The sequence below is a fragment of the Monodelphis domestica genome, chromosome 4 (assembly GCF_027887165.1).
Source record: "Monodelphis domestica isolate mMonDom1 chromosome 4, mMonDom1.pri, whole genome shotgun sequence".
Classification (NCBI taxonomy): Eukaryota; Metazoa; Chordata; class Mammalia; order Didelphimorphia; family Didelphidae; genus Monodelphis; species Monodelphis domestica.
The window spans coordinates 422,557,183-422,574,548 of record NC_077230.1 but is presented as its reverse complement, the minus strand read 5'-3'; the positions used below and the strand labels follow the sequence as shown (position 1 = coordinate 422,574,548).

Genomic DNA, 17,366 nt, shown 5'->3' with positions numbered 1-17,366 from the left:
TTTCTCATAGATAATTAATCAGTCCAAGCCCCCATTCCAATTCATTATGAATGAGTTATTTAATGAATTTGAGAGCCTCCTTTCCTAACAGAAATCACTCCTATCTTTCTATATTTAAGCAAACATTAAAATTACGATTTTTTGTAAACCCTCACCTTCTGTCTTAGAATCAATACTGTGTATTGGCTCCAAGGCAGAAGAGTGGTAAGGGCTAGGCAATGGGGGTCAAGTGACTTACCCAAGGTCACATAGCTGGGAAGTGTCTGAGGCCACATTTGAACCCAGGACATCCCTTCTCTAGACCTGGCTCCCAATCCACTGAGCCACCCAGCTGCCCCCACGTATACCAGATTTTAACAAATGGACATATGATAAACGTAGGTCTATAAAACCATCTCTAATACTTTGGCTAAGGCCAGTGTCACAGTCCGAGTCACCTTGACTCTTAATATGTCAGGAGATGACTCCTTTTCACTTGTCTGGAAACAGACAAGATGAACCATGATTCAAGTCTCATTAAAATAACTTTTTTCTTTTTCTCCTCAAGACAAGTCCCTTCTCAGGACAGCTATGTAGCACAGTGGATAGAGTGCCAGATCTGGAGTCAGAAGGACCAGAGTTCCAATCTCATTTTAGATACTTCCTAGCTGTGTGACCCTGGGCAAGTCATTTAACCCCAATTGCCTAGACCTTATCACTCTTCTACCTCAGAACCAATACTCATATAAGTTGCATCCAATATGAGTATTGGAACTGATGTTTTAATCAATTATAAGACAGAAGGTAAGGGATTTTAAAAAAAGACTAGTCCCTTCTTTTTCCCCCTCTCCAATAAGCAGCCTTTTTTTAGCTTTTCTCAAAATGTTATAGTCCTCCAGTCACCAATCAAGAGTGGTCTATTGTCCTCTGATGAAGGGACCAGTGGACAGGTCCATATTCCATGGGGATATGTTCATTTAGATCAAGAGAAAAATACTTGACCAATTCCATTTCCTCCTCCATTGGTTTCTTTTTTTCTTTTTTTTAAAACCTTTTAAACCCTTACCTTCCGTCTTAGAATCAATACTGAATATCAGTTCTAAGGCAGAAGAGTGGTAAAGGCTAGGCAATGGGGGTTAAGTGACTTGCCCAGGGTCACACAGCTGGGAAGTGTCTAAGTCCAGATTTGAATCCAAGACCTCCTGTCTCTGGGCCTGACTCTCAATCCACTGAACCACCCAGTTGCACCCTCCCCATTGGCTTCTAATAATGGAGGCTACCTCCAAGGAGTTCAGCGGAGGTCAAATCATTGATGGATTTCCAGTGGAAGAATATGGCGGAAGCATACATATGTATACCCACTCATTTCAATGGAGCAGTAAGGATTTTTTTCTAATTTTTATTATCATGCAAAACCTATTTCCATATAGGTCACTGTTGTAAAAGCACACTCATAGTATCCAAAACTGTAAAATAGAAACATAAGTGCTCTGATGTGGAAGAGAGTCTACATTCGCCATCACATCTTTCAGAATTGTCCCAGATCATCACACTGCTAAGAGTAGCCAAGTTTTCCCAGTTGATCATTGTACAATGCTGCTGTTACTGACAATGTTCTCTTGGTTCTGTTCATTTCACTCTGCATCAGTTCCTGCAGTGCTTTCAAGCTTTTTCTGACATCTTCTTGCTTCTCATTTCTTATAGCACAGGAGTACTCCATCACCATCATATACCACACTTTGTTCCTCCATTCCCCAACTGATGCACTTCCCTTCAGTTTCCAGCTCTTTGCTGCTACAAAAAGAAGCAGCAAGCATTATTAAGCACCTAATATGTAGTAGGCATAAGGTCTACAAACATAAAAAATGAAAACAAAATAGTCCCTGACCCCAAAAGCTTTTATTCTCCTGGGGAAACAACATATACCTATATAAGTATACATAGAATAAATGATACTGGTAGTAAAATAAACCCTAGGGCAGCATTAGCAACTGAGGAACAGGAAAGGAGCATCTTCATACAGAAGATGGTCCCTGAGTTGAGTTTTGAAGGAAATGAGGGATTCCAAGAGATGGAGATGAGGATAGAAGGAATTCTGGGCTTAGGGGACAACTAGAACAAATGCACAGAGGTGGGAGATTGATTGTCCCATGTGGAGAACAGGAAGAAAGCCTGTTTGGCTAGACTAATATGTGAGGAGGGAAGCAATGTATAATACGCCTGGAAACTTATGTGAGCTGGGACCAAGTGTAAAGGGCTTTAAATACCAGACAAAGAGCTGCCCCCAGAGCTTATTGAGCAGAGGAGTGATGTGGTCAGGTCTGATCTTCAGGAAAAATCATTCTGGCAGCTATATGAAGGATGGATGAGAAGGAGTATAGACTGGAAACAAGAAAATCAGTTAGAAGACCATTACAATAGTCCAGGTAAGAGGGCAGCTGGGTAGCTCATCAGATGGAGAGCCAGTCCTAGAGGCAGGAGGTCTAGGTTCAAATCTGGCCTCATAGACTTCCAGCTGTGTGACCCTGGGCAAGTCACTTGACCCCCATTGCCTAGCCCTTACCACTCTTCTGCATTGGAACCAATACACAATATTGATTCCAAGACGGAAGGTAAGGGTTTATTAAAATAAATAAATAGTCCAGGTAAGATGTAAGGAAGGTAAAAACAGAAGGAAATAAGTATTTATTAAACACCTCCTATATGCCAGGCACTTTACAATTATTATCTCATTTAATCATCACAACAAACCTGGGAGGTAGATGCTGTTATTGTCCCCATTTTGCAACAAAAGAAACTGAGGCAGATAAAGGTTAAATGTCTTGCCCAGGATCAAACATCATATTGAGACCCTCTCAAGCATCCTGTTCTGACACTTTCTAGCTATGTGACTCTGGGAAAGTTACTTAACCCTATTTGCCTCAATTTCTTCACCTGTAAAATGACCTGGAGAAAGAAGTAGCAAACCACTCCATGATCTTTGCCAAGAAAATCCCAAATGGAGTCATGAAGAGTCAGACCTGACTGATATGGCTAAATAACAAACATCCCCAGTTCCTTAATCTATCCCCATGCCTTCCCTCCTCTACCCCCTACTCACCTATAGAGAGATGTGTCTTTGATCTTACCATCCATCACCCACAAGTACCCTATTTCTTCCTTCATTAACTCTGAATTCCTTGAATCTTTTTTCATTCCATCTTTCTGTTTTACATCCTCTCCTCATTCTCTGTCTTCTTCATGACCTCTATTTCCTCCTTCCATCAGTTCTTTCTCAGGCTCTCATTCTTGCACTGTCTACACTTTCTTCCTTTCCCTATCTGAACCCCTAGGTGAATCAACTGGATCTCTCCTCTCTTATAGCTTCAAATCCCTTGTCCCTTTGTTCTATTACCAGCCAAGCCTCTCCAAGCCCTAATGCTGGATTAGTCCCACCATCTGCATCCTACCATCATCCCAATTCATACTCTGCTGAATGGGCTAGAGGAAATCACAAAACCATACTCAATGGGCCCACCATATCTTGATGTCATTTCATCTCAACTGGACCCCTCCCCTGGCAAGCCAAACATTCTATTCCTCCCTAATTAAGTCTCTACAATGGCTTTTCCAAACCTCATCTCATCTCAAGTCTCCTACTATTTCCCATTTCCTCCCACTCTCAGTGGAGGACCTTGCTTCATATGGCACTGAAAAGAAAAAAAAAAAACCCAGCACACTGAAGCCATTCTCTGAGAAGTCTTTCTTCTTGTTTTTCCCTCATCTCATGTCACTCCCACAAGCTCTTCCTTCACCCTAATACAGGAACTGTCTGTACCACAGTTCCCTCCTGCCCCTCCCACCACTGAGCTATTTTTTTCCCTAAAAGGCAATAAATAAATCTATCTCAAGGACTTGGCTGGCCTGGAAGTGCATTTCCCTTGATACAATTTACTAGTAGTCTCCAGTCAAGAGTGTGGCTTTGTGGTTCCCTAAGAGCCTAAAAAAGTCCATCCATTATTGGTTTGGGGCCCTTCAGATTGGGCAGAAGGCCACACCCTGCCCTGATGGCCAGATATGCTTGTTTCCATTTGAAGATAAGGGGGTCGCAGTCCACCGGAGAAGTGCTGAAGTAGCTTTGGTGAATATTCTTTCTATGCTATGAGGAAGTAAAGCTTTTGTTAACTGTTGAATGACCTGTGAGTGCTTCCTTCTGTCCCAGCAGCAGATAAGGGCTAAGAGGCAATAAACCTGAGTCAGGCACACCCTGATCTCTCCTCTCTCTCTTGGAAGGATGTCTCCTTGCCACAGAAAACCTTTGATTTGGGTGACCCAATTTCTCCTGCAAATTGGCCTCACTATCACCCCTCTCTAATCTTCTTCCATCTCACCTAATGTACTGACTCCTTCCCTGCTGTCTAGAAATATGTCCATGTCTTTCCATCCTTAAAAAACCCTCATTTGCTCCATCCATCCCTGCTAGCTATCTTCCTCTTATGTCTTCTCTCCTTTGGGGCTAAACCACTGGAGAACATCAGTTCTCAGCGCTTTCTCTTCTTCTCTTGCTCTCTTCTAAACCTTCAGAGTTCATCATTCAGTTGAGAGGTCTGTTCCCAGAGTTACCAATAAGATCTTGAGTGCCAAATCTAGTGGCCTCTTCTCCATACTCATCTTTCTTGAGGACTCACTTTTGACACTGTCAATTCTCCAGTCTTCCTGGATATTCTCTCTTTCTGGGTTTCTGTAATTCTGCTCTCTCCTGGTTCTCCTGCTACCTGGCTGAATAATACAAAAAAAATTATTGTTGGGGGCAACTGGGTGCCTTAGTGGATTGAGAGCCAGACCCAGAGATGGTAGGTTCTGGTTCAAATCTGACCTCAGACACTTCCTAGCTGTGTGACTCTGGACAAGTCACTTAACCCCCACTGTCTAGTCCTTACTGCTCTTCTGCCTTGGAATCAATACACAGTATTCATTCTAAGAGGGAAGGGAAGGGTTGACTTTTTTCTTTAATGATTGTTGACTGCCTAACTTAACATAACTACTATGATTTCCTAAGTCTTCTTTTCACTAGACTGATGCCTAATTATTAATATTTCACATGAAAAAAAAAGACAATATGAGATAGACTCAAGGTCTTTCAGCAATGGCTCACCACTAGCCAATTTTCTAATGTCTTTTTCAAAATTCTGGGCAGTTCGCTGGCACAGTGAGTAGAGTACCAGACCTGAAATTAACAAGACTCATCTTCCTGAGTTCAAATCTGGCCTCAGACATTCACTAGCTGTGTGATCTGGGGCAAGTCACTTAATCCTGATTGCCTCCATTTCCTCATCTATAAAATGACCTGGAGAAGGAAATGACAAACCACTCTACTATCTTTGCCAAGAAAACCCCAACTGGGGATCACAAAGAGACAGACACATCTGAAAAATGACTGAGTTAAAGATTCTTAAAATGTCATGTCCAAAAGACAAGCAGGTAGCACCAGACCTAGAGTGGGGAAGACCTGGGTTCAAATGTGGCCTCAGCAAAAGATTGGAAAATGAGGGAATGCCCTTCAATTGGGGAATGGCTGAACACATTGTGGTATATGATGCTGATGGAATACTATTGTGCTCAAAGGAATAATGAACTGGAGGGATTCCATGTGAACTGGAACGACCTCCAGGAACTGATGCAGAGTGAAAGAAGCGGAACCAAGAGAATGTTGTACACAGAGACTGATACACTGTGGCACAATCGAATGTAGTGGACTTCTCTACTAGCAGCAATACAATGACCTAGGACAATCCAGAGGATCTTATGAGAAAGAACACTATCCACACCCAGAGAAAGAACTGTGGGAACAGAAACACAGAAGAAAAACAACTGCTTGATCACATGGATTGATGGGTATAGGATTGGGGATGTAGACTCTAAATGATCACCCTAGTGCAAATATCAATAATATGGAAATAGGTCTTGATCAATGACACAAGTAAAACCCAGTGGAATTGCACATCAGATAGGGGCAGGGAGGAGGGGAGGGAAAGAATATGAATCATGGAATCGTGGAAAATATTCTAAATTAATTAATTTTTTTAATTTAAAACATATATATATAAATAAATAAATCTGGCCTCAGATACTTTCTAGCAGTATGACCCTGGGCAAGTCTCCTAACACCAACTGCCTAGCCTTTGCCACTTTTCTGCCTTTTATTTGATTGATACTAAGTCCATAAAGGATCTGTTGGGGTTTTTTTTAACTATGGTGCCCAGAACTAATAAATAATACCCCAAAGTCTTACCGGGGCAGCACTTGGTGAGATTTCCCAAATTGTTTCTAATTTATCCCAAAAGCCTTCCTGTCCAATTCCCTGCACAACTCTGATCAGATATGAGCTCACAGGCCACAGGCCCCATTCACAGCATTGACACCAAACTGATGATAAAATTCAAAGTTAATTCCTATCCCTTCAGCTTGGTCTTTAATGTTCAATTTACCAAAGTCCAGAGACTGGAGACTTGGAAACAGCTTGTACAGAGAGAAGAGAGAGCTGAGAACTGAGGCAAGTTCTCAGTTCCCTGCAAGGAGGCCCATAGCTCTAATTCCAGTCCTTCCCCAGAACCGAGTTGCCACACAAGAGAGGAGAAAGTCAAGCCAACTCTAATCAAGTCACCAAACATTCATTAAGCATTTGCTATATTCCAGATACTATTTAGTGCTTAGAATACAAATACAAGCAGAAAGAAAGACAGCTCTTGCCTTCAAGGAGCCTACATTCCAATGGGGAAAAGCAACATATATCTATATGTGAGAAGGTCCTTTGGGAATAGAGACTCACAGGGAAGAGGGCATCAAGGGATCGTAGATCTAGACCTACAAGAAGCCTCAGAGGCCATCTGGTCCACCCCCCCTCATCTTGGAGATGAGGACGTTGAAGCTCAGAGATATCAAGAGACTTGCCCAACGTTACACAGCTAGTAAATGTCAGAGGCAGGATTTGAGCCCATCTCCTCAAACTCCAAAACCGGTGATCATTCCATGGTGCCATAATGATTCCCACAGTCCCTTTCTTTATAGACAAAGGCCCTCCTTAGGTAGCATTATAAGTCTGGAAGTTCATGAAGATCCCTAGGGAAGTTCAGTAAAAACAGAAAGCTAAACAGAGCTGGTTTTTATGATTTATGGTGTATTTTGTATATTTTTATTAAGTTTAATAAAGCCTAACCTACATTTCCTTAGCTTGAGTGCTTGTATGTGAGCAAATGACCCTTTTATATTTATATATGGAAATCTAATCATGAGACAACTTCTTATGTTCCCAAAGGAAAACCTGGCACTGAACCTAATGCAGAGTTACAGGAACAAGGCACAAATACCTCTTAAGATAGCTGAAACCCACATTGGCCTTTTTAGTTTAAATGGTCCACTGTTAACCCCTCTCTCTTCTCTGACATGGCCACCACTCTGGTGCAAGTCCTCATTATCTCACCCCTGGACTATTGAAATAGCTGCTGGTGGGTCTCCCAACCTCCAATCTCTCCTCAATACAACCCATCCTCCTTTCAGCCACTAGGGGGACTTTCCTAAAGGAAAATAATTAGGAAGGCACTGGCAATAGGGAAAGTAAAGTAGGAAAAGCATTGACCTTAGTCTTGAAGGAAGCTAGGAGGCAGAAGTTGTGAATCTTAAAACTGCTCAGACTCTTCTTCAGAAGATTTGATTAAGCTATTCCCCATTTTTAACAATGGAGGTACTTGGTCAGGAATGTATTGAAAACTTTTCAAATTACTCCACCCTACTCAGACAGTGCCTTAGGGGAAGATAAAGTTGTAAACTCCTGATAGAACAATGAAAGTCCCCAACTCATACTTATAGTGAAGCTAGAACCTTAAGCTAGGTCTATTTTTAGATCTAATACAAAAAGGTGCTAACTACCTATAAAGGTTAAATTAATCACTAAAAGGTCAAGCAACTTACAAAAGGCAAGCTTCACAAAAGAAGATATAATCTACCCAGAGAAGGTGAGAACTAAAGAGTGGTGAGAACTAAGAATGGGCAGTCCTGGGGAAAAGTGTCTACTTTTATTGGTAGATGTGAAAATTTAAGGGAGGTGACATAAGAGAAAGTTTCTTTAAAAGGAGAATTCAGTTCAGTTTGGAATTAGTTCAGTTTGGAAGTTGAATTGGAGGAGGAGTTCAGGAGTTCAGTGGAGGACTGGAGCTTGCTTGAGACGTTCTTGTGGTGAGTGATACTGACTCATTCTCCCTTAGGCTCCCTAGGCCCTTTCTACTATTTTCTCTTTCTCTCTCTCTCCTTCCCTTAATTCCTTCATTTGTATTAATTAAAATCTCCATAAAATCCAGCTGACTTGGGTATTTTCATATTTGGGAATTTTCCCATGGCGACCACTTATCTTAGATTTTAAGTCAAGACACTAAAAATTATCTTTACCAGTTTGACCAAAACCTTTACAGTTTTGGAAATTCACAGTCTTGGCAAACCACATTTTCATGGTTACAAAGTGAGAAGGGAAAATTATTCCAGGTTTCAAGGAGAGCCATTGAAAAGACACAGAATTAGGGGAGGTAATGTCTTGTCCATGGAACAGCCAGGAGGCCAGTATAACTGGGTCTAAGAGGAGAAGACTGGAAAGGTAGGGGTGGGACAGGTAATAAAGGGCTTTGAATGCCAGAGTATTTTGTATTTGCTCCCAGAGGCAATAGGGTTTGTTTATTGAGTTGGAGAATGGCTGGATCTGAACTGTTTTGGGAAAATAACTTTAGTTGATGAATGGAGGATGGATTGAAGTAGGCAGAGACTTGAGACAGGCTGATCCCACCTATAGGCTATTGCAATACCCCAGGTATGGATTGATGAGAGCCTGAATCCGAGTGGAGGCAAAATCAGAGGAGAAAAAGGTACATATTCAAGAGATATTGCAAAGATAAAACTGACAATACTTGGCTAGAGATTGGATGGGGAGGGGAGATGATAGAGTGAGGAATCCAGAATGACTCCTGGGCTGTGAGCCTGAAAGACAAAAAGTGTAAATGATTGTCCTCTATAGTAATAAGGAAGATAGAAGAGGGAGGGTAAGGGGAAAGACAATTAATTCCATTTTGGGTCTATGGAGTTTAAGATGTCCTTGGGGCATCTGGTATCAGATGCCTGAAAGTCAGTTGGAGATGCAAGACTAGAGTATGGCAGAGTTTGGGGCAGGATATGTAGATTGAGAATCATCAGCATAGAAATAGTCACTAAGTCAATAGGAACTGAAAAGATCACCAAGAGAAGTAGTGCAAAGGAAGGAAAGAGGGGCCAGAATGGGTCCTTATAGCCCTGTAGCAAGCAACAGTACTTCTAGACCAAATTAGCTACCTTCCTTAAGCCTCCAGCCCACAGAAATTCACCATCTTAAAGAGGGTTGCAATGGTTGAGTTGGCCATCACGTGGCATGTTCCTTCACTGTTGATTTAGTAACTACCTCAGATGTAGGCTTCTTCACTTTTTTTGTGTTGTAAATCTTGAAATTTCTCAGACTTGTGAATGTTAAACATTTCCACATTGAGGAATCCTCCATTGGAACAAATTCCCTACTGGGAAACATTCCCCATTTTGATGTGAGAACTCGCCAGGATCAGAAATGGGAGGACCTCTACTCCACCCATACTTAAGACTGCTTTAGGGGAGAAAACTCCTTGCTATGGGAGGACCTCTACTCCACCCATACTTAAGACTGCTTTAGGGGAGAAAACTCCTTGCTAAACAATGAAAGTACTTGGACCCATGCTTATAATAAGGCAAGGAGTTCTTTGAGCCATGCCTGTTTTTTAGAATTGATACAGTGGGATGCTAGGTACCTAAAAGGGTCTGGCAAGTTTTCTCTTAATGAGATTAGTCGACTCAGCTGTGTTTTCTCTGGTTCAGACTTACTGAGGGAATTAGTCGACTTAGCAGGAATTCAGATGGGCTGTCCTTTAGGAAACATCTACAGTGATTGGTAGATGGAAGAACTTAGGGGAGGTGGCATAGGAAAAAAAAAACCCTATATAAGAAAAGGTATCTCTTGAGCAAAGGAGGCTTGGAGATCCATGGAGATAGATCCTTGGAAATAGATCCTTTTGGAGGAGGCCCTTTGAAGATCTCTTGAGAAGAAATCCCTTGGGAGGCTGACTCTGGCTGGAACTCCCTCTGGGGAGACTCTGTTCCCCAGACATCCTTGCTTAAGACAAATCTTGTGGTGAGTGATAAAAGACTGACTGACTGATCTCTCTCTCTTAAGATTCAGGTCTAGGCCATGTTGGCTTAAGGCCATTCATACTTATTTCATTTTTCTCTCTTTCCTTTAATTACTTATTGTATTATTAATTAAAATCTCTATAAAACCCAGTTAACTTGGGTATATTGAATAATTGGGAATATTTCCCTGGTGACCAACTTATATTTTGATTTAAAACCAAGACACTGTAGTGAACATATTTTCTGTGGTCAAATTTACTCACCCACTCTTATATCTATCATAATTTATATCTTCCACCATTCTAACTCACTACAGTTTATACCCTTAACTCTTTTAACTACTACAATTTATGACCCTCAACCATTTTAACTCTTACAGTTTATGGCATCCACTCTTTTAAATGCCACAGTGTCATGTACTCCTCTAAATCATCTAGACCCTTTTTTGGAATATTTTTTTAATGATAGAAAGAAATGTAAAATTTCTAGTTGAAGGTTAGTGAAAACAAAGACATTATCTTTCCCATCTAAATTCATGGATCACCCCTGAAATCTACCCATGGTCCTCTCCAAGTTTACAGAGCTCAGATTAAGAAAACCTGCCTTGCAAGAAAAAAGAGTAAGAGATAATTTCATTTGAAATAACTGTAGACAATATAGAATACCTTAGAGTCTACCTGCCAAGGAAAATTCAGGAACTATATGGTCATAATTATAAAAACACTTCTTATATGAATAAAGTCAAATTTAAATAATTGGGAAAGTATTAGTTGTTCATGGTTGGGTCAAGTCAATATAATAAAAATGACAATTTTATTTAACTAATCAACTTATTTGCTTTCATCCAAATAAAGTACCAAAAAATATTTTATTAAGCTGGAAAAAATAATAACATTCATTTGGAAGAACAAAAGGTCAAGAATATAAAAAGAATTAATGAAAATAATGTAAGGAAGTCTATTAATGCTAAGTCTTAAACTACATTATAAGGTGATAATTATAAAAACTATCTGGAGGGGCAATTAGGTGAGGGTGGATAGAGCACCAATCCTGGAATCAGGAAGGTCTAGGTTCAAATTTGGCCTCAGACATTTCCTAGCTATGTGTCCTGGGCAAGTTCTATAACCCCATCTACTTAGCCCTTACCCTTATGTCTTAGAGTTGTTACTAGAACAGAAAGTAAAGAACTACTTGGTATATGATAAGAAATAGAATGGTGAATTGGTAGAATAAAGTAGATATACAATACGCAATAGTAAATTATGATGATAATCTCATGTTTGATAAACATAAAGATCTAAGCTTTGGAATAAGAGCTCATAATATGATGAAACAAAATGCTGGGAAAACTGAAAAGCAGCCTGGCAGAGACAAGATATAGGCTAATATCTTATATTATTTATCAAGTGTAAAGATTAAAATTTAGGGGAGACGGGGAGACTGAGGCAGGTAGAAATTAGTTTCTCTCTGCAAGGATTATTATATTTTTTTAGAGGTTTATTGAAGATTAAGGATTAAAGAAAATACAGGATAAGAAACATGTGTCCAGGCCATAGAGAGGCCTAGACACAACCTCACCTACATTATGAAAAACAGCCAGGCCTGCCCCAAAACGGAAGTCCAACCCTCCTCAAAAGCCTTTGAATCAGCTTAAATACCTTCTCCATCTCGGCCCAGGTGAGATTACAAGGCATTCTGGGGAAGTGGAGCAAAGGCTCATGGGGATTGTAGTCCTGTATTCAAGTCTATTTTTTACACAAGATAAAGTCAATATGGATACATGACCTATGCATAAAAAGAAATATCAGTAAATTAGGAGAGCATGGAACATATTACCTATCAGATTAATGGATAGGAGAAGAATTTATGGGTAAACAGAGATAGAGAGCATTGTGGGATGTAAAATAGATAATTTTGTTTTCATTAAATTAGAAAGGGGATATACAAATAAAATCAGTGTAGCCAAGATTAGAAGGAAAACAGAAAGTGGGCACAAGGGTTTTTATATATATTTTTTGAGATAAAGGCTTCATATCTCCAATATTTAGAGAATTAAGTTAAACTGATAAGAATCAGAAGGAAGATGCTTTCGACTTCTGGAGAAAGAATTGATATATGGAAGGATGTGTTGTATGATTCCACATACATGTCTATATCAAATGTTGAACTTCTTTAATGTAGGGTTGGGATGGAGGGAAGAAAACAACTCAGAACTCAAAATGTAACAAAAAATAAATTAAATTAATATAATTTTTAAATTAAAAAAAAAAGAATTCTTAATCCATATCAGAGGATGCTTAACCTGAAGATGCCAAGACTGTCCCTGCCGCTCATTCCTTCATGGATATCAGGGCTTCCATTTCAATCCAGAGTACCATCTGGGCTCAGAATTTAATCAAAAGGATGAAATGGAATGTTCATATTACAAAACATATAGCTCTAGAACTCCATAGGCTCTCTAATCTATGGTCATGACTTCTCACATTCACAAAACTCAAACACTCAACATACAGTGATCTCATAACATGGAACACGGTATACAATCAAAATATCTCAATTCTGACATATTCAAACAGTTTGTAATGCTGAAGAATGGGATTTGGACAAAAGAAAGGACATAAACACAGGCCATAACAATTTCATATGGAGGTTTAATTTATATGAATAAATTTCCATAAAAAAGAGTCCAGAAAAGTCTAAAAAGCATCTTAAGCATTTGACTAACTTGTCTTGGAGAGAGACAATATTCAAAGGCAATACTCATTTCAAATATATGACCACTATCACTTCTTTAAAAAGAAAAAAGCAGTAGAGGTGACAAGAACAGCTTAAAGAAAGCTTGATAGAAAACTAAACAAATTAAGCAGTCAAACTGAGAACATTTATAGATGAAAGGGGGATGGGGGACAAACAGAAGAAAAACTGAAAAAAAATCTACAAACCTTGTTACAACAAACCTTGGTTAACCATCAAGGGCAGTGCAGCGTCCACACTTGGATCTCATTGATGGCTAGGCCTACAGAGAAGGGTAGAAATTATATTAAAGAGAGAAAGGATGGAGAAAGCAGTTGGATTGGGCCAACTGTGCATGAAAAAGTTCTATTCAGTAGATGATGACTGTTCAGGCTTTAAACGATCCACAAAGTGTTTGAAGGCAGAGGGGGAAACATGCCAAAGGCATGAGAAGAAATATTTCAGACTCCACAAGAAAGTCAACTGGGAAAATATCGGGAACTATGAACCTAATGCCTACCTTGCCATCCATATAAAAATTTTATGGCAATCAACTACCCACGCACTGAAAGCATACTCATTGAGGTCATTAGTAGAGAACAGCCCAGCTTTCATAAACAACTTCCACAGTGGACCACATTTTTATAATAATACGACTGACAGAAATATCTGATGAAAGTAAGATCCTACTGTATTTATTATTTGTTGATGTTTTAAAATCCAAGCATTTGCTAAACTCAAAAACAAAATTTTTAAATAACTAAAATAACTCAATTTAGTAACTACCTCAGATATAGGCTTCTTCACCTTTTTTTATGTCATGTAATCCTCTAAATCGCCTTAGACCCTTTTTCAGAATATTTTTTTAATAATGGAAGGAAATGTGTAATTGGGTAAAGCATCTTTCCATATTGTTCATTTTGTGGAAGAGGAAGAAGAAGGGAAATGAAAGGTAATATGTTTCAATCTGCATTCAGACTCCTTCAGTTCTTTCTTGGAGGGCAGATGGTATTTTTCATCATGAGTCTCCAGGATCGTCTTGGATCACTACCTTGCTGAGAATAGCCAGGACACTCACAGTTGTTCAACAAGAAATATTGCTACTCCTGGGTACAATGTTCTCCTGATTCTGCTCTCTTCCCTTTGTATTGTGGATTTTCCCAACTGTGTACTCTCCCTGGATTCCTGTGATCATGTCATCAACAAAAGGACTTAAGGGAAACAGTTAGATCTGTAAGGCCAAGAACTTGTTTTAGTTTTCCTTTCCACGGTATCAGTTCATGTAAGTCTTCCCAGATTTTTCTGAAGTCCTCCTGCCTGTCATTTCTTGGAGAACAATAGTGTTCTGTCACTCTCACATACCACAGTTTGTTTAGCCATTCCCCACTTGGTGGACAGCTCCTCAATTTCCCATTCTTTGCTGCCACAAAAAAATTGCTGGAATAAATATTTTTGTACAAACAAGCCTTCTTCCTTTTTGTTAGATTTTATTGTTGGACTGAAATATTTAATAGGTGGTCACCAGGGATTTAATTTCTAAATCCCAAAATGAATTACTAAAGTAAATGAAATTACTGGTAGTTATTTACAATAGAGGGAAGATATTAAGAAAGAGAGAAAGGGGGAGAGAGAAAGCTCTGGCTTCCTCTAAGCCAGGTAGAAATTCTGGAGGTTCACACCTTCAGAAAGGCAAGGAAACTAAGTCAGCCTTTCACTCACCACAGTGACCGTCTAAAAGGAAAGCAGTCTAAGGTCTCCTGCACGACCTCCTCCATGGGTCCAGTTCCACAGCCAAGTGTCTTCACTCCAAGTCTGAGTGTTTGTCTTCCAGTCTCTCCTCAAGTATCTGTCTTCCAGGCTCTCCTCTGAGTGACTCTTCTTCACTCCAAGCCCAAGTGACTGATCTTGATTCCAGTCCAACTCCAAGTGACTGAATCTTGATTGATTGATTCATCCTTGTGTGCCTTTGTTTCCTCTATTTAAAGACCTTTTTCTCTTGTGTCACCTCCCCTAAATTTTACGTCTACCAATCACAGCAGATGCTCCTCTCCAGGACTGTCCACTCAATGTATGAAATAGGTGTTCACACCTTTTGTGGTTAGTTAACACCTTTTTGATTAGTTAACACCTTTTGTAGTTAAAATGGGTAGATCTACTTTAAATACTAAGTTAACACTTCGGGTATTAAGATCTAAAAACAGACCAGGAATTACAATTTAATATTCACAATAAAGGAAGAGCTAAGTACCTTCATTGTTACAATCAGGGGATAGCAGCTAAATCCAATCTTCACACTTTTCATTGATCTCTTTGGGACACAGCCTGATTGAGCACAGGAACACAAAATGTTTAAAAACAAATGTTAAAAACTATTTTACATAATTAAAAAATTAAAAATTAAATTAAAACAAAAAAGTAGATCAAAAATGTCTGTTGTTCAGGTTAGAATTCCATCATATGTCATCAGAACACACTTGTCTATGAGTATCTATACCTGAGACAGACATTACCAATAAACAATGAACTGCAGGGATAGTAGCTAGGTAGTTCAGTGGACTGAGAACCAAGCTTAGAGATGAGAGGTTCTGGGTTCAAATATGACCTCAGACACTTGCTAGCTGTGTGACCCTAGGTGAGTCACTTAACCCCCATTGCCTAGCCCTTACCACTCTTCTGCCTTAGAACCAATACACAGTATTAATCCTAAATTGGAACGTAAAGGTTAAAAAAAAAATGAATTGAACCCAGAATTCAAAAGAAGGAACAGAAGTTAAGTGACTTGCCCAGGATCATAGTCAACTAGTAAATGTCTGAGGCAGCATTTGAACTCAAGTCTTCCTGATTCCAAACCCAGAGCTCTACCCACCATACCATCGAGCTGCCTGGATTGTCCCAAAAGCCTTTCTATGTTGGTAGCACCTGCTAGAGCTTAGACTCAGTCTTCTGAGAGCCCAGAAACCCTCCCATAGCACAGTGAGGCACCTGAGAGGGACTCACAGAATCCTAAGATCTCTGAACTGGAAAGGATCTTAGTGGTCTGCTGGTCCCACCTATCCGAGGATATCCTCGGAGTCAGTGAGATATGGATTCAGATCCTGCCTCTGACACTTACTGTCTGTATAACCTTGGGCAAGTCACTCCACCTCTGGGCCTCAGTTTCCTCATCTGTCAAAATAAAGAGGGACAATCAAACCTGGGAAGCCATGGGGCTCTTATGATGCCCAAGTGAATTAATGTGTGTAAAGTACTTGGAAAATTTTGGAGCATCGTGCGCATCAGCTATCATGATTATTATTATTATTATTACTATTATTATTAGTCCCCTCTAAGATGTCTCCTTCTGGCAATTATCCAGACTCTCCCTTTGAAGACCTCCAGTGATGGGGAGCTCTCTACCTCTGGAGTCAGGATTTTCTACTTTGGAGCAACTCACATTGCTAGGAATGAACAGTCAACAGCAGCCATAGATTGAGAGCTGGAAGGGAAAAGGAAGAAAAAGAGCAATAAGCTTTTTATTAAGTACACTGTGCTAAGTGTATTAAAAAGGTTATCTCATTTGATCCTCACAATAATCTCCTGGGAGAAAAGTGGTCTTATTGCCCCCATTTTATAGTTGAAGAAACTGAGGCAAACAGAGGTGAAATGACTTATTCAAGGTCACACAGCTAGAAAATTCTGACGCTGGATTTGAACTTGGGTCTTCTTGATTCTGTGTCCAGCTCTCTATCTTCCTCAAAAGCCATAAAATCTAACTCTTTCGTTTAAAAAGCTAAGGAATCTGAGCCTAAAGGCATTGAGTGATTTTTTTCTCTAATACACAGGCAATGGAGGTACAATTCAAACCCACATCCCCTGACTTCAGGACCAGGTCTTTTTCCCCCCTCACCATAGGGCTTAAACACAGAAGAGATGGTATTAGACTTGTGGATCCAGGAGCCTTCAGTTCAAATTCACCTCCACAAAGCCCTTATTAGCTGTGTGACCCTGGTCAAGTCACTTAGCCTTCAAACCTCCTTTTCCTCACCTTTAAAGTGGGGGTGGCAACGCTTGCTCTAGGGGATTTACAAAAGGGTTGGAAAGAAAATATTTCTCAGACCTTAGAGCGCTATAGAAATATGACTTGTTCTTGGCTGTATCACCTTGAGTAAATCACTTAACCTCTCTCAACCTCAGTTTCCTTAGCTGTAAAATGGGAGTAAAATAATACCTGCCTCACAGGCATTTTGCAAAGCTTCAAGTGTTATCAAAATGGGGCTGGGGGTGGGGCTAGATGACCTGTGAGGCTCCTAGGATTTCCGGAGTGACTGTGGCTTCACAGAGGGTGAAGTGATTATTTTATATGAATAGTATCGTGTTGGTGGAGTCTTTCTTCATACAAATATTAAATTTGCCTCCTGGCAACGTCCCCTCATTGTTCCTGGTTCCGCTGGCTGAGATCTCAATGA

General features: G+C 40.0%; 1 long non-coding RNA gene across 6 annotated transcripts in view; it reads right to left on the bottom strand.

Moving 5' to 3' along the window:
• Window positions 1-246: 246 nt before the first annotated feature.
• LOC103099385 (uncharacterized) overlaps window positions 247-17,366 on the bottom strand; it is a 30,595-nt gene continuing 13,475 nt past the window's right edge. For 2 of the 6 annotated variants that reach the window (XR_008911653.1, XR_008911649.1), the window contains exons 2-6: window positions 16,355-16,396; window positions 15,170-15,243; window positions 13,131-13,204; window positions 4,647-4,737; window positions 249-2,361 (exon numbers count right to left, since the gene is read on the bottom strand). This is a non-coding gene — a long non-coding RNA (uncharacterized LOC103099385). Of the gene's footprint in view, window positions 2,362-4,646; window positions 4,738-13,130; window positions 13,205-15,169; window positions 15,244-16,033; window positions 16,087-16,354; window positions 16,397-17,366 lie in introns of all 6 variants that reach the window. The other 4 variants (XR_008911654.1, XR_008911652.1, XR_008911651.1 and 1 more) reach the window with 4 other exon arrangements.